The sequence below is a fragment of the Calonectris borealis genome, chromosome 2 (genome assembly GCF_964195595.1).
Source record: "Calonectris borealis chromosome 2, bCalBor7.hap1.2, whole genome shotgun sequence".
NCBI lineage: Eukaryota > Metazoa > Chordata > Aves > Procellariiformes > Procellariidae > Calonectris > Calonectris borealis.
Window position 1 is genome coordinate 46534042 of NC_134313.1, and position 25713 is coordinate 46559754.

The 25713-nt window shown below is 41.8% G+C and overlaps 1 protein-coding gene across 1 annotated transcript in view; it reads right to left on the reverse strand.

Moving 5' to 3' along the window:
* The window catches only part of SNTG1 (syntrophin gamma 1), a 379748-nt gene extending 354771 nt beyond the window's left edge, over positions 1-24977 (reverse strand). Inside the window, exon 1 of the mRNA XM_075141888.1 lies at positions 24494-24977. The gene's annotated coding sequence lies outside the window, so the exon portion shown is untranslated. The remainder of the gene's footprint in view (positions 1-24493) is intronic.
* Between the last annotated feature and the right edge of the window lie 736 nt (positions 24978-25713).

Consider the following 25713-nt stretch of genomic DNA (forward strand, 5'->3'; position numbering starts at 1 on the left):
CCACTTCATTGACAGCTGTTATACCTCCTTCAGCGTTACTCTTAGCATTTGAGGAAAAATCTTGTAAGTGGACAGGTGTGGGGATCAGCTTCAGTGAGCAACCAGGGAGAGACTGATCATGGAAGAATGAAGTTTATATGAAATACAAAACTCAGAAGGTGGTTTCTCTGTATGGAGAGGGAGGGCAGCCCACGACAAGGCACACACAGGAGAACCGATGGGTGGCTATAGCTGGTGGTAAAACTTTTTGGAGAATGACAATAAAATACATTTTGTTTAAAAATGGGCTTTGGTTGCCAAGATATAGGTATAAATTTAAAAGGAGGAAAAATGGAAATATGAAAGGTGTAAGAGTGAGTCAAGGTACAGGTTTTTTGTTGAGGAACAAATCTCTTGAGATGCCAAAACATATGTGGAGGAAAAATAATTTCAACATTTCATTTCATTCCTGAAGTTATCTGAGTTTCCAGAAGCTGCAAACATTTCCTTATGTTCTGCCCCCTGTTCTTAAAGCTAACATAGTTTCATTTTTTAAAAGGCTCCATTTTTTAAAGGTGTTTTACCTTATCTCCCACACTAGATGAACCGACACATCACAAAACCCTCTGGCATAAAGGGCAAGCAGCAACACTCCTTGAACAGGCACATTTTCTCTGACTGAGCAGTGCATTCACAAATCCAACCTGTTCCTGTGCTGTGTGAGCGGAGCAAGAGCTCGGGGTGGGGAGAGAGAAAAGGAGGAGGAGAAAGGCAAGAAAGCCTAAAGACAACACGCTAGGGAGATCTGGCAAGGTACAGCAGTGAAAAGCGTCTGGGTCAAAGTCCCACTCTGCATTTGCTCGCTACCTGCGAGTAAAAGAGTACTAAGGCAGCCCTCTTAACTAACACAGCTTGGTGTCCTGATTCAACAACTCACTGTTGCGCTTATCAGTGACAATCAGATGATCCGTGATCTTATGCTACATCCAGGCAAGGTTATAATTCCATACAATATTGGAATTTCAGAGGATTTTCCAGGATAAAGCTATGAGGCGTTATCTTATTTAACTTACGCATTCACTCACTAGCTAATACGGGGAAGAGAATCTATTTTAACTTATGTTGACTAGCTGAAGTGAACTGTCACTGCCACCAGTACAGCATGACAGCACTCTGAAAGGCAGCAAACGATGCTCTTTCTAGCAAAGGCATAAACTAGTACCCCAAAAGCAAAGCAGCTGAGAATCATGACCAACATGACACCAAGGCTGCACTAGTTTAAAACCTGTCTTAAGACTAACGTTAATTCCTGCACAGAGAGTCCTATGTAGACACAAAGCAGCTTAAGAAACATTCACCGTATGCCTCAACAGTTACTGCTAATACAGTGGAGAACTTTGCATCACCTTAATGAATGCAATGTTAAAACACATATTTCAGCGGGTGTGAATTACATGCAGAATCAGCTTCTGTTTTTTACCTTTAACTCTAAAACCAGGGAATGCAGTGATTCCAAAAGCAAGCTCCTGATTTTGATGAAGCCAAACTATAGACTGAAAATTCAGTTTAAGAGTCTGGTTTAAAAAAAAAATAAAAAAATTAAAATGACAACAACTGTAATTGATGTGTATTATACATAATGAGAGAGTAATGCAAACGTGGTTAGCAGGATAACTTGTCCCTTTGTCAACCAGCAGAATGTGAATATCTATGTGTAACACAAATAAATTTATTAGCCAAAAATGTCTTTTAAAGAAATCACAACTTACTCTTCTTACATTGCTTTGTAGAAACCAAAAAGATTGTGAAAATGTTCAAAGCAACTGATAAAGATTCACAATACATTTAAAAAGGGCTCTATGGAGTTCTGATCGAGACATTGAAGTATCAGGGACAAACATGAAACACGTTACACTGCATTGTCTTTGTAACATACTGAGTTTCCAGACAGCCTCAGTGGTAACCTCCCTCACCTACTCTGCACTCCAACTCTTTTAGGCTGTCTTCAGGACTGAAGGCATCCTTACATTACATCTGAGCTCATTCAACTTTGATTAGCTGGGATGCAAATCTCTTTTTCAACGAGAAACATGTAAAAGTGGCATGAACTCACTGACGCAATATCAAAATCTGTCTCTTGGTTTGTTTTTGTTCTTGGACACAAGATAAATATTTAGTGAAAGATCATAAATTGTCAAGATGAATGTTTTGAAGAAGCCAGAGTCACGCTTTCATTGCAATTCCTCTGCTAATAAATTATTTAGAAGAACAGAATGTCATACAGTACACAAAAAGACTGACAATTTATCATCTTTGTTTTAGTAGGGTTGGCAAGAGGTTTTGAAAGGACCACTTACAGTATAACCAGGAAATCTGGAGAATAAGATAAGAGCACAAGAAAGGAACTGTTAATTGTGACTTATGGATAATATTAGCTTACTGTTCAAAAAAGCCACGCGACCGCCACTGATTTATACTCCAGCGCAATCACTTAAGTAATGGCACGTGCGAATGTACGCAGGAGTCAGTCCTTACATACAGCCACCTCAGTGAGGAAGGAAGCCAGGCAGACAGCAGCGAAGCTGGGACCAGCTACGTGCCCCGATGCTTTCCACGCTGCGCTTGAGCTGGCTGGATGCGGAGGGCGGCTCAGCCGGCAGAGTCACCGCAGGCACAAACAGCCCTGGCGCCTGCGGTGTCCCGGACACAGCTCCCACCAGATGGTTTCCCTCTCGTTCGCATGGTGTGGCTGGAAGGGAAGAAGGACAGCAGCAGCACACACTGCTCTCCAGGGATCACTGCTCCTGGCGCCTGCAAACACAGCCACCGCCACCTCCTCTGCACACCAACTCCTACGTAAAATAGTGCCTTTCTGGTGTCAGATTTACGTCCCACTTCCCTTATGACAGTTAATACTTGCTCTGACCCTTTGTGACTATGTGTGTCATCAATGCCAAATCAGTAAAAAAATACTACTGTAATTAAGGGAACTGAATAAATAGGGCTGAAGCCCTCCTTGGGGAGATAATGCAAAATAATGTAAAATAAAAACAAAAAATCAGTTTTTTAAAGCTTACAAGCACCTTATAGGCAGAGATTTAATGTTTATCAGAGAAGATCTGTGGGAGAAAACCATCTGACCTAGATGTGGCAAGGAAGCTTTCTTCCACAATGTGGTCCAAGCTGTATTAACACCCATCCCTTCCAGTCTCATTGCTCATTAAGTGAAATGAAGTCCATCTCTCTGATAACAGAAGCAGCAAAGAGCTTACCAAGGCTGCAGACAATAAAAGAAGAATTTCCTGGATAGCAGTATTTTCTCAGCATGCCAGAAGCACCCTAGCCAGCTTCCAAAAGATCATCAGAGTTTCACAACACAGGAGCAGAAACAGGAACTACGATGAAGGGGCTCTGTCAAGGGTGGAAGCCCATCATGCATGAGCTCCTACTGCTCACTGTCTCATTTTTTCTTTTACCTGTATTCAGAGTCACTACTAAACATAAATTTTTACTGGTTGATTGGTTCTATTTTCCACTGTGGTCAAGCTGAAAACAGCTGTTTAACATTCTTTGATGAGATGAAGCTCTTTAATGACGTTGGTTGCTCACTATTTCACACTTACATCTGCGAAAACACAATCTGAAATACTGCTATTCCATGATGTACAAAGGAATCTGTTTTCAGCCATGATCATTTCCATGACTGCCAACATCCATGAAGAAAAGAAAATGGGATGAAGGGAGAGAGACAATGTTAAATTGCAAGAAACGAGTAAAGGAAGTAAAAGAGGTAAGTAAAACCAGTTACACTAGTAACGCTGAAGAAAACTTAGGAGAAAAAATAATAAGATAATTATGGGCAGGAAGATGGGGAGAAGCGAGAAAAGCATAAATTGTGTTGACAGCATGCAAAACAAAGAGAAGTAAGAAGGTAAAAAAAGCCTTTAAATTGTATATAAACAATGTGTACATAAAGACAGATAAGTACAGATAAGGTAGGTATTGTTGATAAAATTACCACCACCAAGAAAAAAACTGCAAGACTCAGAAAATGGATGACACTTTAAGCACTACTAGAAGTAAAAAGTAGCCTTTTATTTTCTTTAACAAATGTGGTCAATTATAATGTAAATACTCCAGGACATCTAAAACTATTCAGGAATAATTGCACATGCTCATAAGATTCCAGTTCAGAAAGTAATGGTCAGGTGCAAGAACCCTCTTACAGTTTAGCACTGAAGTGCGAGTGTGCTGGTTTCACTATAGGAAGCAAATTCAGCTTATCCATACTTCTTGTTCCAGTGCTTTAGGTGACATTGCAGCCGACACCAAGCTGGGCGGGAGTGTTGATCTGCTCAAGGGCAGGAAGGCTCTGCAGAGGGACCTGGACAGGCTGGATCGATGGGCAGAGGCCAAGTGTATGGGGTTCAACAAGGCCAAGTGCCGGGTCCTGCACTTCGGCCACAACAACCCCAGGCAATGCTACAGGCTTGGGGAAGAGTGGCTGGAAAGTTGCCCACAGGAAAAGGACCTGGGGGTGCTGGTTGACAGCCGGCTGAACATGAGCCGGCAGTGTGCCCAGGTGGCCAAGAAGGCCAATGGCATCCTGGCCTGTATCAGAACTAGTGTGGCCAGCAGGAGCAGGGAGGTGATCGTGCCCCTGTACTCGGCACTGGTGAGGCCGCACCTCAAATACTGTGTCCAGTTCTGGGCCCCTCACTACAAGAAGGACATGGAGGTGCTGGAGCGCGTCCAGAGGAGGGCAACGAAGCTGGTGAGGGGCCTGGAGCACAAGTCTTATGAGGAGCGGCTGAGGGAACTGGGACTGTTTAGTCTGGAGAAGAGGAGGCTGAGGGGAGACCTCATCGCGCTCTACAACTACCTGGAAGGAGGTTGTAGCGAGGTGGGTGTTGGTCTCTTCTCCCAAGTAACTAGCGATAGGACGAGAGGAAATGGCCTCGAGTTGCGCCAAGGGAGGTTTAGATTGGACATTAGGAAAAATTTCTTTACTGAAAGAGTGGTGAGGTCTTGGAACAGGCTGCCCAGGGAAGTGGTTGAGTCACCATCGCTGGAGGTATTTAAAAGACGTGTAAATGAGGCGCTTAGGGACATGGTTTAGTGGGCATGGTGATGTTGAGTTGATGGTTGGACTCGATGATCTTAGAGGTCTTTTCCAACCTTAATGATTCTATGATTCTATGATTTTTATAGTTTAGGCTTCATTCCTCAATTACAGAAGCTTAATCAACCTGTGGTGGGTTGACCCTGGCTGGACACCAGATGCCCACCAAAGTCGCTCTATCACTCCCCTCCGCAGCTGGACAGGGGAGAGAAAATATAACAAAAGGCACGTGGGTCGACATAAGGACAGGGAGAAATCATTTACCAATTACTGTCACAGGCAAAAGACACTCAACTTGGAGAAATGAGTTTAATTTATTACCAATAAAATCAGAGTAGGGTAATGAGAAATAAAAACTAAATCTTAAAACACCTTCCCTCCACCCCTCCCTTCTTCCTGGGCTCAACTTCACTCCCGATTTTCTCTACCTCCTCCCCCCCCCAGCAGTGCAGGGGAACGGGGAATGGGGGTTGCAGTCAGTTCATCACACGTTGTCTCTGCTGCTCCTTCCTCCTCAGGCGGAGGACTCCTCACACTCTTTCCCTGCTCCAGTGTGGGGTCCCTCCCACGGGAGACAGTTCTCCATGAACTTCTCCAACCTGAGTCCTTCCCATGGGCTGCAGTTCTTCACGAACTTCTCCAGCGTGGGTCCCTTCCACAGTGTGCAGTCCTTAAGAAACAGACTGCTCCAGCGTGGGTCCCCCATGGGGTCACAAGTCCTGCCAGCAAACCTGCTCCTGCGTGGGCTCATCTCTCCATGGGTCCACAGGTCCTGCCAGGAGCCTGCTCCAGCGCGGGCTTCCCACAGGGTCACAGCCTCCTTCGGGCATCCACCTGTTCCAGCATGGGGTTCTCCATGGCCTGCAGGTGGATATCTGCTCCACCGTGGACCTCCATGGGCTGCAGGGGGGCTCCCTGCCTCACCGTGGTCTTCACCAAGGGCTGCAGGGGAATCTCTGCTCCGGCGCCTGGAGCACCTCCTCTCCCTCCTTCTTCACTGACCTTGGTGTCTGCAGAGTTGTTTCTCTCACATATTCTCACTCCTCTCTCCAGCTGCAGTTGTGCAGGTTTTTTCCCCCTGTCGTGGTTTAACCTTCTTAAATATGTTATCACAGAGGCGCTACCACCATCGCTGATGGGCTCGTCCTTGGCCAGCGGTGGATCCATCTTGGAGCCGGCTGGCATTGGCTCTATCGGACATAGCAGCTTCTCACAGAAGCCACCCCTGTAGCTCCCCCGCTACCAAAACCTTGCCACGCAAACCCAATACACAACCTCATCAGCCATGAGACCTATCAAGAATATGTTTTATCAGTCTCTACATGGAAATTGACAGCAGGGATAAAACATACTATGACTTCTTGAAAGGTTGGACCAGATGACCTTTTGAGGTCCCTCCCAACTTGTGCTGTTCCATGATTCTATGATAACTTTGGTCTTGGATGTAAATCAGATTGTTCTCAAGTGCACTTCGCAATGGTCCCTAGTGCAGAGCCGTGCATCTGACATCATAGGCACAAAACAGTGTGCGCAGGTGAGCGCTAAGTACTACTATTCCGGTGTCATACCTTAATGCCACTTAATAAAGGCATCGTTTTCTGTATTAATTAATGCTCAGGAACTCATAAGAGGAATCCTAGTAAATTCCTTCAGTGGAGGACAAAAAACAACCAGAAGGGTTTTGATCAACCTTAATCTCTTTTAGCATGGATTTTTTAAAATGACCAAGGTCATCATTGCTCAGCTTCATATTTGTATTTCAGTTCTTTCACACCCTATGCTAGATTTCACTGAATAAATCTGTATTTTCCAAAAAAGATAATTACCCACATCAACCAATGAATGTTCATTATAGTCAAAGATGGAACAATATGCTTGCTTTATAATATACTGCTTTGTTTTCGTTTCAAAGAAAATAATTTCCTAATAATTGCAAGAAAAAGGAAAAGGGTAAAACTGTTACTACAGTTAATGCAGTTATAATTCAATTTAGTCTTAGCCATCGGCATAATTGTTAATATGTTCTATCCTCTTATTCATAAAGCTGCCACTGGAAATGATATCACAGCACATTATACATTCCCTGTAGCAATGCTCTTGGCTTCAGACCCAATGAACTTAGTTTATCTTTTTTCATTGAGATACAAATTTATTAGACACAGCTCACTATTTTCATTTGTGATATAAACTTGTCTGACTTGTTTCCCAACTCTAAAGTAGTGATTTGTCAACCTTTGGTAAATGAATGTTACTTTAGTATGGAATAACAGTTCTCACTCGCTTGGTTGATGCCACGAGATAAAGTAATTTTTTTTTTCCTAGTTGAGTATAAAGCACACTGAGTGGGTAGAAGAGGATGAAAAATGCAAGAAAGAGAAATCATATATTCAGCAAAGCAGGTTACTCATATATGAAGGCATAAAAGGAATCTAAATCCACCAGTATGTTTCAGTACTGCACATTAAAAAAAAGTCTTCCTGCTAAGAAAAAATAAATTCTTTTTTAAATGACATGGAAGTGCTCACAAGATTTTCTGAGTACTGATCCTGTTATTTGTTTAGAATTAGCCTTTAAGATTAGCAGTCTCAGAATGTATGAAAAAATTGCATGTGACCACATTCCTCACCTTTCACATTTTCTGCTACACGTTTGTGTTCAGTTCTTACACAGCACTCAAACAGTCAAGGCAAATTACGTATCTTTCAGATTTCTTTTTGCTCTTTACCAAGACCTGTAAGATATATTTGGGTATTTCACTTCTTTGCAGGGTTTATGAAAAGCCTCTGAAGCACATACCATACTGACACACTTGGTTTTGCACTTCCAAAAATTCCTGTGGACAAATGTTTTTCAGTATTCCCAAGTCCGATTCAGCATAAGGCTCTCAGTTTCCCAGGGATCCATAGCATGCATGCACTAATATTTTGCCAGAAGTACAATTTTACTAGAATTTATCATTGTGAAAATTTAGTCTTTTTACAGAAAATACACTCAGCTAGACAAGAGCATTTTACACCTTTCATTTGAACAGAAAACAACAGAAAGCATGAAACCAATTTACAAATTGTGCCAATTTTGCTAGCAGTGAGATGTTTTTCCCGCAGTTCTAGAGGTAATTTAATACAGTTTAAAAATGCAATTCTGAATGTTACATTTAATTTTCAAGAGCACTGCATGAATATTGGAGGATCTGAGTAACTCTAGGAACAACCTCTCCCCCAAAATGCAGGAGCAACAAATGAACTTGTTAATGTGTCTCAAGTTGCTTGTAGTGTGCTAGATATCACCAAAAAACAGTAAAGCTCAAAAGTGGAAACATTTGTATTTCCAATCAGTAAGCAAAAAATTTCACTACGTAATCCTCTGTGTTACTGCCACAGGAATGAAAGAATACAAAGTGACTCTTCTTCTTTCTGTGAGAGTGAGAGGTCTTTACTATTCTCTCAAAGACTGGAAATCTGGCATGGGAGAGAAGCATGTCAGTTAGAGGAAAGTAAAAAGTTAAAAGAGTAATAAATGTTTAAATGCAAATAGGGGTTCTGGAAGTTTATCACTGTGCATTTGAATCAGGTTTTAGGGCTCCCCTGTGCCTTTGGACATTTTGTTGGGCAGCTCTTGGTTTAGACCTTCTAAGCTCTAAATTGCTTTAATCTTTGTGATTGGATAATGACGAACTGCAGAGCCCAGAATTAAGTGGCAGAAGCTTTTTAGCCTTTCATCCATCCAGTTTCTTTGCAAAATGCCTACTGCCACTGATCACAGCTTCTCCTAGCCCATTTGTTGAACACTAAAGTAAATTTCACAGTCCCCCAGCCATCATTTAAAAAGTACTCAGACAAATTAATGGAAGCCTGTCTCATATCCCCAACTATGTTAATAAACTGCATTCCCCAGTTGTATCATAATTACCAGCTTGGCCACAATAAGCTTTAACTAGGACTCACAACACATTTTCTATAAATACACAATTGTTCTACTCTATGAAATACAACATAGTATGCAACACATCCAGAGAGTAACAGAAAACCAAAGGACATGTTGGCATAGCTGTCATTATTTTTTAATTTGACGGCCTAAGAAAACGAAGTTTGTGTTATCATGCTGCATGTATATGCCCACATGAGGATGAATGTGTGAGAAATACCTGCATGTCTGAACATCTCCAAAAGCATTTATGAGTTTGCAGTCTCTTCCCCATACTCAGTTTCAGCAAAATGGGTCACAGAGGGAGCGGTACTGACAATAAAATTTCCTAAAGGTTTTGTGCAAACACATAGCTGGATAAAACAGAGTCTCCATTATTAATCCTACTAGCAATTAATCCATCCACCAGGGATGTGAGCTTTTATTCTTGATAGAGAACCTACCACCTTAAAATAAAGTGAAGACAAATGAAAGCACTGCTTGCAGAATTACGCATTGCTGTGGAGAAACCGAGGTCCTACAGTGGTGGGACCACAGAACTATTTACATAAATGTAATTCATGCAAGACCACACTGGATTATGCCATTTAAAGAGAAAACATTATGCAATCCCCAATGCTATGCCAAAATACTGTATTGAAATGGTAACTCCTTATTAAGCAAAGCATGGCCCTAACGGTGGGGCAGTCTGAGTATCAAGAACAGTTGTTGCCTTATAAGAAGGCAGCTGTGGAAGAGAAAGGCAATGGCACTAAAAATCCTTGCTAATGAGCATATATTGTGTGCAAGGGTAGCAAAACATAAGTTGTAAGTTGTTTAATGTTTCACATCAGCAACTAATACACCTGCTCGCTGATTCGCCCTACAGAATGAGTCACTGACAAGGTGCTGTGGGACAGACAGGATCGTGATGGACAGTTCTTCTCTCTTTTTGAAGGGGATGACACTCTTACACTGTTACTACTATGCTGTTTACACGGTAATTGTCACTAATTCTACATGCATATGCCTAATAGATTAGAGGTCTTGCCAGAACATGAATATTTGGTAAGATGGTGAAGTCATCCTAGCCCCCTTCTGGTTTCTTATCACAGCATCTGATTCTTATTAACAACAATTTCATTTCTGTAAACTAGTATCATTCCCTCGAAATCTTATGCCTCGGCAAAAAAACTACCTACAGCTGTAAATAATAGCAAAGCAGGAATTCAAGAGTTTATGTTGCACAAGGGTGCGTGATCTGGAAGTCTATGTGTTGGCCAATGCTAGAGGCAGAGACCTGTGCTAGCATAAGTCTGCCTACAGCAAGGCTGAAGCAAGTGTTAATAGTTAGTTTGACAGTGTTTTCCAGCTGGCTTCATACTAGGCTATCTTTCCACTTTCATTCAAATTATTCTCATATTTTAGTTTTATTTTAATTCTTTCCCATAACAGGAAAAACGTAACATCACATCAAATCCATATCCAGAGTTGCCATGCAATTACAGCCATTTTGAAACTAACGTAGGAAAAGGCATTTTTTTTAAGTCGGAACTTAAGAAGAAGCACAGGTTACTATCCCATACGTTCAGCTGTTTGTTTAAATACAAACAAAATGCAATTTATTTTGGGAATTTATAGCTCTTTAAATAACAGTCCACTTTTTCCTTTTACAGTGTTGTAGTAGAAAAAGAATAAATTTATTTAGCAGTTGTGGCTCTATTCATTGACAAAATGCTTGCAGAGAGATTCCTTAAGTGCTTATTATAGTACGTGAATCCTAAGACCTCCAAATGTTCCTCCTTACAATGTATCAATTAAGACAGAGATTGGAAAATGAGCAAATATGACTTCATATCAAATTTAATTTATGTCAAGAATAGATTTAGACAAATCCATTTTAAATGCTCCTGCAACAAATCAAATAATTTTCCAGGTTTGTGTAATGTTCTTCCAAAAGGTAATAATACATCAGAGAAAGCAATGACTTCAAGTATACAGAAATTTGCTACTAGATCATGGAAAATACTCTTGAGAAACCAAAAACACGTGTAAATCAATATCTAACACACTATGTGCCTCCACTGTCTCTAACTTCTGGGAATAAACCTCTAGGTAACCATTCATTAATGAAGTCTCAAAGTACTAACCCATGTGTCCAGGAAGTATGAATTTAAGCTAAATAGGATAAATGAGCCAAAAGAAATGTATGCGACTTGCTCAAGCTTATGGGGTGATCACAGTGTAAATCTAATTCAGAAGTTCCAGTTCCCTGTTGAGATCTCGCTCTATTGAGTAGACTTGACATTGCCAAACTGAAATAACTAAGTTTAAATTAAAACAACTTGCAGTTTTGAAATTTACTTAAACTTCAGTAATGGAAAATATTACACATAGAAAAGTTTGGGGTAAAATTCCTCTAAATAGTAGGTAAGACAATTTGGAAAAAAAATCGTAACAGGCCAGTTTAACTATCAGTTGTTCACACAGCTCCTGATCAGTCCATGAAACCCATCTCCCAGCCCTCGTTCTCTTTAGTTTAGAAGGGTTCACCACTCCTTTCTTCCAGCAGTATGCTCATTTGCTATGTTATTTTTGGACTACAAACTCTGAGGAAGAGAGTATGCAGTATAAAAACAAAAAAGACCAAGATTTGTTTTCAAAGGGAGGAGGTAGGTCAGCTTTGCAGCAATCCAGCACTGCCTAGTTGAGTGCTTGTTGCCCACACCAACATTTCATGACCTTGATGGTGTCTCAGGCAGGAGATGGTTCAGCACACATGAGGATCCACATCTTCTTTTTGGGTCTCCCCACACTTCACATCTTCACACACTGGATTCAAGAGTAAAATATCTCTTCACTAATTCAATGCTTTTTAAAATTCACTGTACATTCAAACTGATACGTGTAATCTCACTTGTTCAAGCTGTTTCTTCTTAAGTCCTTTTCCTGTATTTTTAAACCCAACTCTTGACACTAGCACTTTGAATTTTCTGTTGCTGAATAAATGGAAACAGGTTTAAGTCCAAGCAATCTAACACCAACCACTGCCACGACTGCTGTCAAATACTGAAGATTCATCCATAAACAAAACAGGGATTTTTTATCAAGCTGAAAGTAAATTTCCAGGTAATCTGCCCTTGTCTGGTACGTACTGCCTAAAGGCAGATGTCTAAAAACATTCACATCAAGCATCTGCAATTTCACTGAATAAATGTATATTAAATAGTTTTAAATTAAATATTTAAGCATAATTATTGAAACAAGAAATGCTATTTTCATGCTCTGTGCCAGGATGTTTTAATACACAACGGTATACATTAAGTAGATTCTATTATTGGATTAGCAGGACAAAAATGAAAAAAAGGGCAAAATTTCAGTTACTCAAAAATTAGGCATTAAGATCTCACTGAATTATATAAAACTATTAATATAAAACTATTCAAAATGAACCACTGAGAAAACATCTCATTTAGGCTTGAAATCAGTTCCAGATGGAAACCATCTGCAAGCATCTTAGTAGAAATTAAGATGACAATTGAACATTATAAAACCAGGTTTTCAAGTAGAGCATTTTTACTTTCATATGGGACAGAAAAATACGTATTATGGAAATTTCAAGGGACAGAACAGGCAATTCAGACAGTGGTGGACCGGTGTAAGAACAAAAATCTCAGTAAGCTGCTAAATACAGCGCCTAATGCTCGGCTTTACTAAGCAAAACTCTTGAAAACAAAGAGAGAGCTTCAGCTTGATGTGAGGGAGGAGCAACCAGCAGAGGCATGTAAAGAGAAGATTTAACAGGAAGATGACCCTCACTTGCAGTTCTGAATAGATTTGAGGAGGGTACACAGCATGACAAAGATTGTCTGAAAGAGGGTCAATTCCTGTACAAGCACAGGCCACCATGTGCTTTATGTAGGTCTAAAAGAAGCCACAAGAACATCCAGCCACGTAATGTGGCCACTGTCATGATCAAAGAAGGGTTTATTATCAATTTCCAAATTCCAGGGCTATCAAGGCTGACAAGCAGTTAGTATATCATTATTTATCATATTGTGTCTATTACAACACATATATACACATATGTTAGAAACATACACTGTCAAGTGACAAGCCTGTAAAGCATACAACAGAAATATTGGGGAAGGAAATCACAAATGTGAAGCTCATTCCCCTTCAGGGAAAAGTTGGCTGAAAAGCAAAATTAAACCTTATGGCAATTTAAGAAGGAACCTAATGTGTGGCCTTCCTGGTGCTCACTGACTGCAAAGGCAGGAGCTAAAGGCTTGATGGGCCACAACGTGCTAGAAGGGAGACAGGCAGAGACATTGTGTCAGTCATGGTTGTGAGAAGAAACAGAGCCCAAGCTTTGTGAGGCACAATGCTTACCCAAAAGGTGGTTTTTGCCACAAGCAACTATCTGCAGTCTGTCCATTGACCTGTAACAGAAATATTATGTCCAATCTTTGTAAATAAAAAGGGTGCCACCACAGAAATCTCCGATATGCATCTTCTATCTTCTTTCAACGGGAACACTCCAGCAAGGCCCCAGATACCAGGTAGCTACTCAGACGGAAGGGACCATCACATAAATCATTTCACACTTCAGAAGCTGCCTTGCATATTCAGTAAATCAAAGGCTTCCCAGACTGATGAAAACTGAGCTTGCGGTAGAAGAACATCCTCTCCGTGGTTGACAGAGCTGATGTCTAGCATTACTCTGTGGTAATTAAAAGCATGTTTTCAGGTTGTTTCTCATAATTTCTAAATACAAGACTGTATTTCAGATGGATGGTGTTAAAAAAAATCTTTCAAATAAAAGATGGCATGTACGTAATTATACCTTCTTTTTAAGCTAACAAAAAGCTTTGACAAACAAGCAGACAGGTGTTTTAGGCAAAACCATAGGTTTTGAACACACAGCAGGACAGTTTATACACTCATAAATATGGGTTACTACTACAGAGTATATTTTTAAAAATAAAGGACTAGCTTTCCCTGCAGTAGCATCTCCAGCTATTTACATGCCATAAACCTGCACAAAATGACATTTAGCTGTAATTGCGAAACTTCAAAGTACTGCCTGGGTTTTGTGAGCTTTTGTGCAGAGGTTTTCCCATTATTTTAAATGCCTGCAGAGAGAGATTCTATATGTAGGAAGATCTAAAATACTTCTCGCCATCCAGAAAAGACAATTCTGCTGCCATAAAATGAGAAATGTAAGTTAATCTTGAGTATCACTTTGTAACCAGAGTAATATTGACACTTGATCCATGAAAGCAGCCTCCTTCTCATCTTTCTCTGAAGCAGAATTAGTATTTAGAAAGCTCACAATCTTAATTTTACACTTTTGCAGTTGCCCTTAGAGGTGGTTCCAGCTATTTGTTTCAGTTCTACTTGCTGGAAAGGAAGGTACCCAGACAATTTGCCTAAGGAAATTAGAATTGTGGAATGAGATCCATAACTCCACTTAGTCTCCACAGACTTCTGAGCACTGTAGAGTCTGTTGTAAGAACAGGCGTGTGTATGAAGCCCAATTTATCACAGCATTTATCTTGAGCCAGTGATACATGTATATACATGTATGGCAGGGCAAAAAGGAAAAGAAATCTGATGATGTCACTTTTGCATCTCTCCTAACATGAGACAACCTGAGGACCTCACCAATTTCCATTTTGCTTCTTGTGCAGTAAGAGGCCAATCTCAGACAGCCTGACGAACCAGAGCATCTCAACTACATCCCCAAATGGACCCACAGAAGTGAGTGGTCCGCCTAAGGATGCAACTGAATTCCTGTGCATGAGGTCCTGCTTTAAATATGGGGAACTTATGGGACTTTTGGAGAACAATAACACAGATACAGTCTTTCCCAGACATTTCTCATACGGACAGGGAACATGCTTCTGGCAGAACTCTTCTGCATGAGTAGCTGATGCATATTTCAAGGACATAATTCTGAATATTACTGAACAATTGCAGTCTTGGGAAGCACCACTTTCCCCTCAGGAAGACAGACAACAGCTCTCTCACCAAATATCTTGCTTCTGCCCTTCTTGCAATTCTCTCTCTGCTTTGTCTAGAAATGCCGCTATTCACCTTTTCTTCCTTTCAAGGGTTATACACATCCTCTCTCTATCACAGCATAAAGAATGCAAAAGCAAACCCACTGTATTTTTCTGCCTTCTTTCATACAGTCTATTTAGATGTTTATGAACCCAGCTACTGGTGATCTCAGGCTTACAGTCCTGCAGCCATCAAAGAACTGTACAGAAGGCATACTGCTGCATACACATGGTAGTCAGTACTACCATGCAGTAGCTAACAGGGAAAGTGTTATGTCATTTTATGCTCTTGAGAGTAAAAGGTGACAAAAAAAAATCCAGAGTGAAAAACAGCAGAGTTCCCTACCAGTATCCTTAAACATTCTTCTATCATTCTAGATATCATTCTATCTACTATCATTCTTTCTAATGAACAGCTGTATGTGACATCTTATCTGCATTTTATAACACTTAAAAAGCTTGTAGCTCTATCTGCTGAATGGTCATTACTACTCCCCTTCATAACACATTATAAGCCATTAAAAGCTTATGCTCTACTCAGTAAACATTTCACTAACATAAGGAAAGCTTTGTTTAAATTAATTCCTTTGAGAAAGAAGTAGGGAAAATATGCTTATAGGTTTCTTTAAGGTTTTAGTGTTGAGATTCAGAGAATACCTCCTGGCTCTACCATATTATGCTAGTTAGGGTGAGGAATTCTTATTAAAGGTAGCATCTCTCCCTGCATAAAGAGTTATGATGTCTAAGGTCAGCAGCTGCACAACATCTTCTTCTAAGAAAGCACATATAGATATGTTCACCTGCATATGCAGGTTCCTGATTGTGATTTCCTGTGACAACAAATTCTTGTAGCTTATCCCCTTCGGTACTAGAGGGAATGCACTAAGTCTGGGGATATTTCTCAAATACGCACTATTTAGTCTTTCCCTACTGCTATCCAGTACAAAATATATTTGATTCTTCTCTGATACACCTTTTCAGGATAGGTAGGCATCACATTTCTTCATAACGTTTAAGAATATAAACACGTCCTGAAAAACCATAAATCATTTTTGTTTGAATCTACTGTAGCAAACACTCTTGTAAGAAAAGTTTGTCAGAAAATAATATAATTTGGTGAAGCAGGTGCCATATTCTGAGGACTGCCTCTTGCAAAAGTGTTGGTCTGTATCGACTGGAAGAAAACTCTTCCCCTAAAACACAGCAGCATGCAATCCTAAACCCTGTTGGGTGTCAGGAGCTTAACAGGAAGCTGTACCAGCCTGCAAATTCCTTAAATCCATTCTCCTAGCTGGAAGAGCTTCACAGGAGCTTGTCCAGATCACTCTGATTGGATTCACTACCTACACAAAAACAGGCTGTCTTGAAACTACTGGTTTCACAAGGCTGAAATAAAGAGCTAACAAAAAATGCCACAGGAGTCCTTCTCCACCGCTCCAATACTGACATCCCATACTTTCTGCCAAACATCTCAGCCGCAAAGCCTGGAGGCTGAGGGAGCAGAGATTCAGGTCTGTTGCCAGATGACCCTCTCAGAACTGGATGTCCTCCCCCTGCACTGGCCATTCAGCCACACTGGATACGACTCCTCTTTTCACTCTATTTTAACAAAGCATTTATTCAAGGAACAAGGATTGATATTTAAACCATTTCCTGAGTTTTACCATCATCCCCAAACTCGCTTCACCTGTCAAACAGGAATCTGAGGGACATCTCTCTCTCTCTCAGAATAAGACTTCTTCCTTAACCAGCTACATCAACCAATCCACATGTTAGTACCTTTCCTGCTTTGCAGAGCTTCCCATCTTCCTTTTGATAAAAAACAGTAGTTGTACAGCAATTATTTTAAGATTATGATCTTGGGCTTTTTTAGAGACAATATTCAACACAGCAACAACACAACAGGGTGAGTGATTGGACCAAGCAGGCTTTCCACTCCTCCCCAAATGTGACATGATAAGGTCTACTGTGTAATATTCTCTACCCTAAAACTAATTTTTCTGTATATTCAAACTATACTCTCAATCCCTTATTTCCTTGCAGAAAACAATAAAGTTGTATCAAAATTATCATTTTTAGGCAAAAATGAGCTAGTTCAGGTTTAAAACCTGAAAATATACTTAAAAGTAATAAGACCTAAGTAATCTTGTTCAATACTGAAAAAAAGGGGTCTGTATACAATGTATGAACTTAACAGAAAAAGTCCAACTAATTTCAGTAGATGCTGGATGATGTTCTTGCAATTTGCCAAAAGGGAACCGGTCCCCAAATATTTTCTTTTCCCATTTCCCAAAACGCTTTTCCACAAAAAAGCCTATCTTTGTTGTTGTTAGACAATTGCAGCTAATATATAATAGCAAAGAGTTAACTATAAAAGGAAAAATCAAGTCTGATTCCAAACAGGAACAGTCATGGACTCAGTCCTGTAAACACACAGTATATAAAGGATAATACATTAATCTTAATAAAGAGTTGTACATAGACACACAAAAGCAGAACATAAAAAACTACAAAATCAACTGGATGCAAAATGTACTACATGAGGAAAATAAATAATGCTTGAGATTAACCTTGAGATTTTCATTTCAGGAAAAAGTACTGTAATATCATTATGAAGAGGTTAAAAAAGAGGCAATAAGAGGTACATGAAAGGGCATGTTGTGTAGGAGCGTAGCGATAAATGGCAGTACCAAATCACTGTTAACAACTGGATTTCTCCATTAATCTAAGCATGCAATGAATAATCGTATAGTCCATCTCCCAAAAATAGGAAGGTGGGTTTTTTTTAAACTAACAACAAAACTTTGCAAACATATATAGGTATATAAATGGTATCGAGAACATAGATAATAACACAACAAAAAGAATGTGCAATCACTGATCAGTAAGATCAGCTCAGATTACTATTTAATGTAGTGAAAAGGAAAGCTGCTGTATCAACAGATTAATAAACAGAAATTTTGGCAATTTTAATTAAGACATCCCAAGAAAATAGCCCAGACAACCTCACAACTGCATAAGACAGTAGTTTGTGAAAAGAAGCATATGATGAACCATTACTACAGACGCTTAAGAATTAACTAGCTGAAAGACTAATGACATAGTGTAGAAAGAAATTTTCTACTTGTGCATTCAATTATCCGGGAAGGTCCTTCCTACTCTCAATGAGTCAAAGAAAAACGAGAGGTGGTAATCATCAGATGCTGTCGTGATTTCTATATACTTTGCTTGGAAACGTCTAGCACAGTTACAGCACAGGCTTCCTCCAGTAAAATTCCTTCATGAATGTCACTGTATTTGACTGAGAAGTTCCATCAGCTGAAAAAGCAATAGTGTAGCTATTTTTGCACCTACATTAATAGAGTTGCTTAGTTTGCCGACAGGGAGCCCTGCCACTAACTGCACCCCTGGCAGTGGCCAGTCATGCCCCATTCGTAATCTGTTAACTGCTCCGGCTCCTCGGAACTATGACCCCAGTTTGCATTTACATCCATTCCTCCACGTTATTAAAGCCTAATGCTGATTTTGAAAAGACTACTTTTTATTATATATTACACTCTGTGTTCATAAAGTTGTTTCATAAAAAAGCAAAACACATAACCCACAGAATGAGAACGAAGGCACTGCAAATGTTAAAACCCATAGAGACGCAGGTCTGACGCTGATTTTTACTCAAAATCTATCTTCAGTGAAGAGCTCTACGCATGCATCAGTGTGTGTTTTGTTACATGACAAGTGCTCTGCATGGACCAAACCCTTATACTGCCACATAAATGGCTGCCATTTAATAACCGATTAAAACAGTTGTGTGAAGGACTGTATGTGAATTCCGCTGCATTCAGGAACATACAGCTGTGATACCAACCGGTAACGGATACAGGCAGACAGCTGTGTGCGATGAAACCTAGAGCTGCAAGACAACTGTAGATTTTCCCCTCCTTTTTCACTTGAAAAAAACCTGATTAACGTAGATCAGTTCTCAAAGGCTGTTTATAGTACATATCAAATGATAGGAGAGAGAGAAAAGAGTTCTCTTACAAGCCTAATTCTAATTGCTTTACTTTTTTAGGGGTCAAAAGCAAGCCAAAGAAAATCAATGTCCATTTGTGTTGCAGAAGCTGAAACATACAGTTCATTATTCACAACTGTTAAAATAGTCAATCAAAACATTTTGCCGTGTAGACTGACTAGAAAAAGCTATCATCTCACATAATTTCGAATGAAGATATATTTAGAAATAGCAAAGCATTTCATAAAAATAATTTCAGAAACAATTCTGTAATTACGAATCAATGCTTTATATTAAGGCAAATATTAACAACTATGTTATGTATGAATATCAAGCTTTCAGAAGATTTCCGAGAACTTAGTATTATACCTGTTGAAATCACTGACAATTTTACACTAAATTCAATAAAAATAGCAAAATACTCTTTACATTGAGAAAAGAATCAGAGGGTGGGATTACTTTCACTTGTCAGATTCTGTCATCCATAGAGGACAGTTTCGGATTCCCTTTAGTTTTTGACAGAAAGGTGAAGAAAAATTAATGTCATCAACAGCACTCCCATTCTTACTTCTTCATGGATATCTGTATTCTTTTAAATAAATTTAATATAATAGGTGGAAGGGGAAAAGGCGTGTGGTTTTTTTTATTCAAACAGCCTTTGCTCACAGTTAAATCTAAGTCTATTTATATAATTTGACCAAAAGCAATATAAAATTTAGTTAAAGAGTAATTTCTAAATTCTTCAACAAGAAACCCAGTACACTGTCCACTATTTGAATAAATACATTGTTTGAGATTGAACGAAAAATATAATAAACCCAAACTTTAAAATAACACAATGAATAAAGTGTTCCTCCTCTGATAACATTATCCCAGAAGCTCCAAGAAATGAACACTTCAGAAGTGCTTGATGTCATCAGCTTTAAAAGCACACTTTTGAACTAAAACTTCACCCGACCAGGCAAGGAAGACCCAAATCTAACAGCAAATAACAAATACTCCATAGGGAAAAAAAAAAAACAAATCAACACTTGAGATGAGATCTAGATTATAACTATCTGCAGAATAATCAATTGAGCCAACAATCAATTGCACTCTTGGCATCTCTGAAGCCATGAGTTCTTTCACAGACTCAGTATCAGCACCAGTATCAAAGCAGTGCCTTTACCTCAACCACATTTCACACAGGAATTTCAGTGGCTGCTGAAAAGCACCCTGCGAGCTCAGTGTCAGACTTTCACTCTGCTCCAGGGCTTGTTCCACTCCAGGAACATCCACTTCCACCCTCAGAGCGAGATGGACATGCTGTGTTCAGCTCCTGGCATGCAGGACCTCCTGCTTTTCACAGTGGAAGATACAGATCAGCCTTCCACAAACCATCCATGCCTCATCATTAAAGTCATTCTTAATACCTGAGTGGCACAGCAAACCTTGTCCAGCAGTATCATTTATCCATGTTTTGGCCTCACATGCAAAACCCCGTATTTTAGAACAATTACACATATGTAACTCAAATCTACTATTACTCTGACATTATTATCAGAGTTAAGAACTTTTAGGGTTTTGTCCAACACTACCCAAAGCAAACTGGGTAACAAGTACTGAAATTAATCTCATCCCAAACACTCTTCATAATTAGTTTCCCTCTACCCATTACTTTAATAAATTGCAGAGAGCAAGTCTCCAGGAAGCAACTCAGCCCTTGGCTCCTGCACCACCAGACTCATCACACAACCAAGCATTCCACCACTTTTGGCCAACTTGAGCTAATTACTGAAGATAAGGCTCAGAGTCCCAAATGACAGAGCGCGCCACATCTGAAGCGCGCAGTGAAAAAAGCTTTGTTTCCATATCACGTAACTCCTCTTCTTCATAAGGAGTAGACACGTCACCTACTAAATTAATCTCTCAGGATGGATAATAATTTCTCCCTTGGACAATTAAATATATATGTGAATTTCACTGGCTGTGTCTCCACTGCATTCCCTGGTATTGATTACAGCTGTATCTTTGAGGTATGATCTGTTTTGGGTTTTTTTTTTTTAAGCGTGCTTTCTCTCTTTCCTCTGATCTGCAACAGGAATGCAGAAAATTTAGTTTGGCGACAACGACAGTAAGGCTTTTTGACTCTTCCATTGACAGTAGGTAAAACTCAGGGCAAATACAGAAGGTCGGCTGTGTAATCATGCTGAGACAATGTCACAGCATCCTGCCAGAAGTACATGTTGATGCAGCAGACTCAAATTAGGATTCAACCCACCCACATCCAGTCCCCTCCCTGGAAACCTGAACTGAAAGCACAGCCATGAGAAGGGCCAAGAAAGACTACACATTAAATCCATTTGACATTTCTTATTATTCACTACAACTCCTTACCTTTTTAACAATGCATGCAAGCAAACCTGGCGATGACTACCAGTAAGAAATAGTGATAGTGATGCAGTTTTCCTAGTAGCTCAAGCACAAGGACCAGTGCTAAATTACGAGCATGAAGAAATGGTACTTATCTGAGCACTTCAGACGGAAGAACTGAGAGCAGACTACAGCTCTCGTTTGTTTGTTTGTTTTAATATTCGATTTAGCATGAATAAATAGAAATTACACACTCAATTGGGTTGGGCTGACTAGAAAAAACATGCTTAACTGTTGATATGTTTAATTTTGCTTACAGGTCGTTCTGTCAGTTCATGAAAGTTATGCCTGACAAGCCAAACAGCATGTCTGAGCAAACATGAAAAAAATCAGGAAAGAAATGTAATCTCTGAGCTTACCCTGAAATTTCTGAATCAAGTCAACATCTTCTCTATTAAAGAGATTGCATAGTATTAAAATAAAAATGCATGCTATAAAGCTGAATATACTGTACTTTGGAAATCTTTGATTCAAAAGATACAAGCAAACTGGGATACAGAACATTAAAGAGGATACTAGAATAGCCTTACAGTGAACTGCATGACAGCCACTCCTGAGTTTTTAAAATTAAGAACTACACACATTTTAAACTGTAGTATAAATATGCAGAAAGGCTTTCTGACAAGCAGCAAGTCAAAGATAGAGAAAATGTGTGAAGATAAGGGGGTTTGATTAATATCTTACAAGTTGTCACTTTGTAAATATATCCTTCAAGACCTTAGGTCTTGCCTTGCCCTTTCTTTTCAAGTTTGTAACAGAAAAAGAAACGTTTCTTTTTTTCTATCAGACCCTGTGAAAACTCAGTTTTTGGCCATGTAACACAGTGAAAACCTGGCCGTAAGTGAAAGTCTACAGCAGCATGTTCTTTAATCCAGTGACAGGGACTTTCATTAGATTATCTCATAGCTATGGGACAAGATACTGCAAAAGCCAAATGATACATCATTAAATTATGCTTTCTTCCTCTCCAGGCAAAGAGCGAGTATAGCATTAGATTAGTCTGAAGAACTAAAAAGAAAAGGAAGAAAAGGGCTTTATACCATCAGAAGTCATAAAAGCTGATACAATTTTTAATACCCATTTATTTACATAATCAGGTATAAGCAGTTACTTATGTTAATTGTGGAAACCACAAATGTAATATATAGCCCAAATGAATTGCAGATCAGTGCACGCTTCAGTGTTTTACGATCTCCCTTGCACATGCCTAGTGAAAGCCTGCCACTCTGCAACAGACGAAGGAATTACTACAATAAAACCATAGGCAGACTTTGCTAAAAACTGTACTTTTTTGATATGACACAGAAGAAGCTGAGTGTTTTAAGTAATGGACAGGTTTGCGTCCCACTGTCTAGCAACAGTTATTCTAATTGTGTTTCATGGTATCTTCAGAGAGTCAGAAATACGAACCACAGGAAAGCTCTCCATAAACTGCACTGAAACAAATGACATTCCCCTCAGCCAGCTTACCCACAGTGAGCTCCATCCACCATTACGGGAAAGGCTTACTTTATCTTCCTGCTATAAACTTGAGTTAGTTACACATTCACGGTACTGCCATCCCAACATCCTTTAATCTTATTACGTCAATATTGCATCTATATAAAAATGTGCATTTCGGTGCATAAAAAGGTCTCTTGCTGCTGACAAATCAAAGGGCATTAACCTGGGAAGCTCTGAGATTGCCATGCACACCCACACACCCCCTTCGCTAGAGATCTCACTGATTAGAAAATGAAATATCCAAAACTCGACAAACATTTCACGCACAGTGACATTTCTGCAGGAGCGTATGCTTCCAACATTGCAAGTTATACTTTCATCACTATTAGCAAGTTATTTCCCCACGTTATTTCCCATACACGTACCATGCCCAGTGCCTCTGCTGAAACTACCACGTTCACTGGAACTGACTGAGCTCTTAGTGAAATGTCAGAGCGGAGCTATAAATCTTTGTAAATGCTTTTATTCTGTGCTGCTTTCGTGTTAGAACAGAACGTACATCAAGGTCACCGTAAAAGATTGTAGTTTTCAGGCTCATAGAGAAGACACCAAGGAAATCAATAATATCAAACTTAATTAAACACTGTCTGAAGTTCTGTCTTCTCCCAAACCTGCCCAGAATTCACATCTCTATCCCCTGCGTTTCAGAGACAGGTGTTTCATAGATACGGGAAGGCAGGCTGCTTAGCTTATACGCTATCAGTGCTGAAAGGTGAACAGAAGAATTCATTTCTGCAGTGTGACAGGTCCGCTCTGAGCTCTCTGAGTTTTTAGCAAGAGATTACAGCCCCATGGGCCTCCTCCTTTGTAGTGGAGTTCCTCCGAGAGCAGAATTAGTCCCCTGCCTGCAAACCGTGCTCCATATACTGAAATAAATTAACAGTCAACTTTTTGTTTCATGGCAATGTCAAGTATAGCAATAAATATCCACAGACTAAAAGTAAGCAAACAAACAAGGCTGGGCAAACCATATCCTCACAGCAAGAGCATCTCAAAGAAAACCACCAGGTAGGGCACAAGAAAGTTAAAGCCATAACAATCAAAACTCTGGGTTCACTATCTTAATCCATAAGTGGGTCTGAAAGGTTAATATGCACCCTGCCTCCCTCCTACAAGGACAGATGGAAAGCAATTAAGAGACTCCTACAATTCAGTTATAGCTCAGCACAAAGAAGAAGGCATTTATATTAACGCCTATAAGAAGGCATCATCTCTTACAGTTGCAGAAGTGGGAAGCACTGGGACACTGTGCTTCCTTCCCGGCTACCACGCCGGAGCACCGCATCGGCGGGATGCCCGCGGCGGACTCCGGTAGAGTTGGAGCCAGGCTCCCCTACAATCCCCGCCACAAACCTCCCGCACCTAGACGCCTGAAAACTGCCGCTGGCGCCGCCGACCACCCTGCCTCCAAACCAGGAGCGGGGACCAACAGCTGCAAAAAAAAAAGTCACTCCAGACGAAGGTAAGGCAGCGAAAAGACAGCAGAAAAGGAGCACTTACTTCCCTGTACACCACCGCCGGGCGACCTCCTCTCGGCTAGTGAAACGCTGTGCCGCTCGTCCTCCTCGGACCGCCGCTCCGCGCTATTTCCAAAATATTTCCACAGGGCGCCGGCACATCTCCGGGCTCAGCCGGAGCGCGCAGGGAGCCCGGCCGCCGCGCCCCGCAGCCCAGTGCCCATGGTGCCAGCCACAGCCCCGGCAACTCGCGCCCCTTCCCGCCGGCGCTACCTCGGGGGCGGGCCGCCGGCTAACACGGCATGGCACCCAAGCCGCCGCCGCCGGCTCAAACTCCGCCGCCGCGCCGAGGGGGAGCGTGGGGCTCCCCGCGCCCTTCCCGGAGACGGAGCGGGGGCGCCGGGCGGGGGAGTGCGGGGAGGCAGCGCCGCCCCTCCGCGGCGGCGAGCGGCCAGGCGAGGCGAGGCGAGGCGAGGCGAGGGGAGGCGAGGGGAGGCGAGGCGGCGCGCCGCCGCCACCGCGGCCGCAGCCAGCCGCGGCGATGCCGGCCCCGCCCGGGACCCCCGCCCGCCCCCCCGCGCCGCTCCGGGGCGCTCCGTAACGCCGCCCCGCTGCCGGCGCCACGAGATCCGGTGACGCGCAGCCCTCCCCCCCGCCGGCCCCCGTGGCGGAGCGGGGTGAGCGGGCGCTTAGGCGGGGCGCCGCGCCACGCCGCACGGGGGGCCGCCTCCGGCGGGCGGCGGGAGGCGCAGCCGGGCCCGGCGGGGGAGCGCAGCCCTCCCGCCGCGCCTGTCCCGGCCCGGCCCGCCGCGGCGGCCGGCGACCCCCGGCGGGCAGGGGCAGCGCGCTCCCGCCTCGGCGCCGCCGGAGCTGCCGGTCCGCCGGGGGGCGGCGGTGTCCCCCCGGGCCGCGGGGGAGCCCGCTCGCCTGGAGCCGGCGGAGCCCTCCCCTGTCCTGGGGAGCTGCGGCTGTCAGCTCTCCCCCTTCCCCGGGCGGGAAAGTTGTCCGCCCGCTCTCCTGCCTCAGTGAGTCCCCGCTTCTGCTCAACTTCCCCGGCTGCCGTTTCTCCGGGCTGCGTGAGCGGGTCTAGACTGACCGCTCGGCCGAAAGAAAATACATCGACATTTGGAAGACATTTGGTGCCGGTTTTATCCTTTCGCCGGTTCCGGCGCGACCTTCCCCGCCCGTCTCCCAGTTGCTAACCCGGGCCACGGCTCTGTGGCCCCTACCCCGCACCGGAGCACAGCAAGCCCCGCTCTCCCG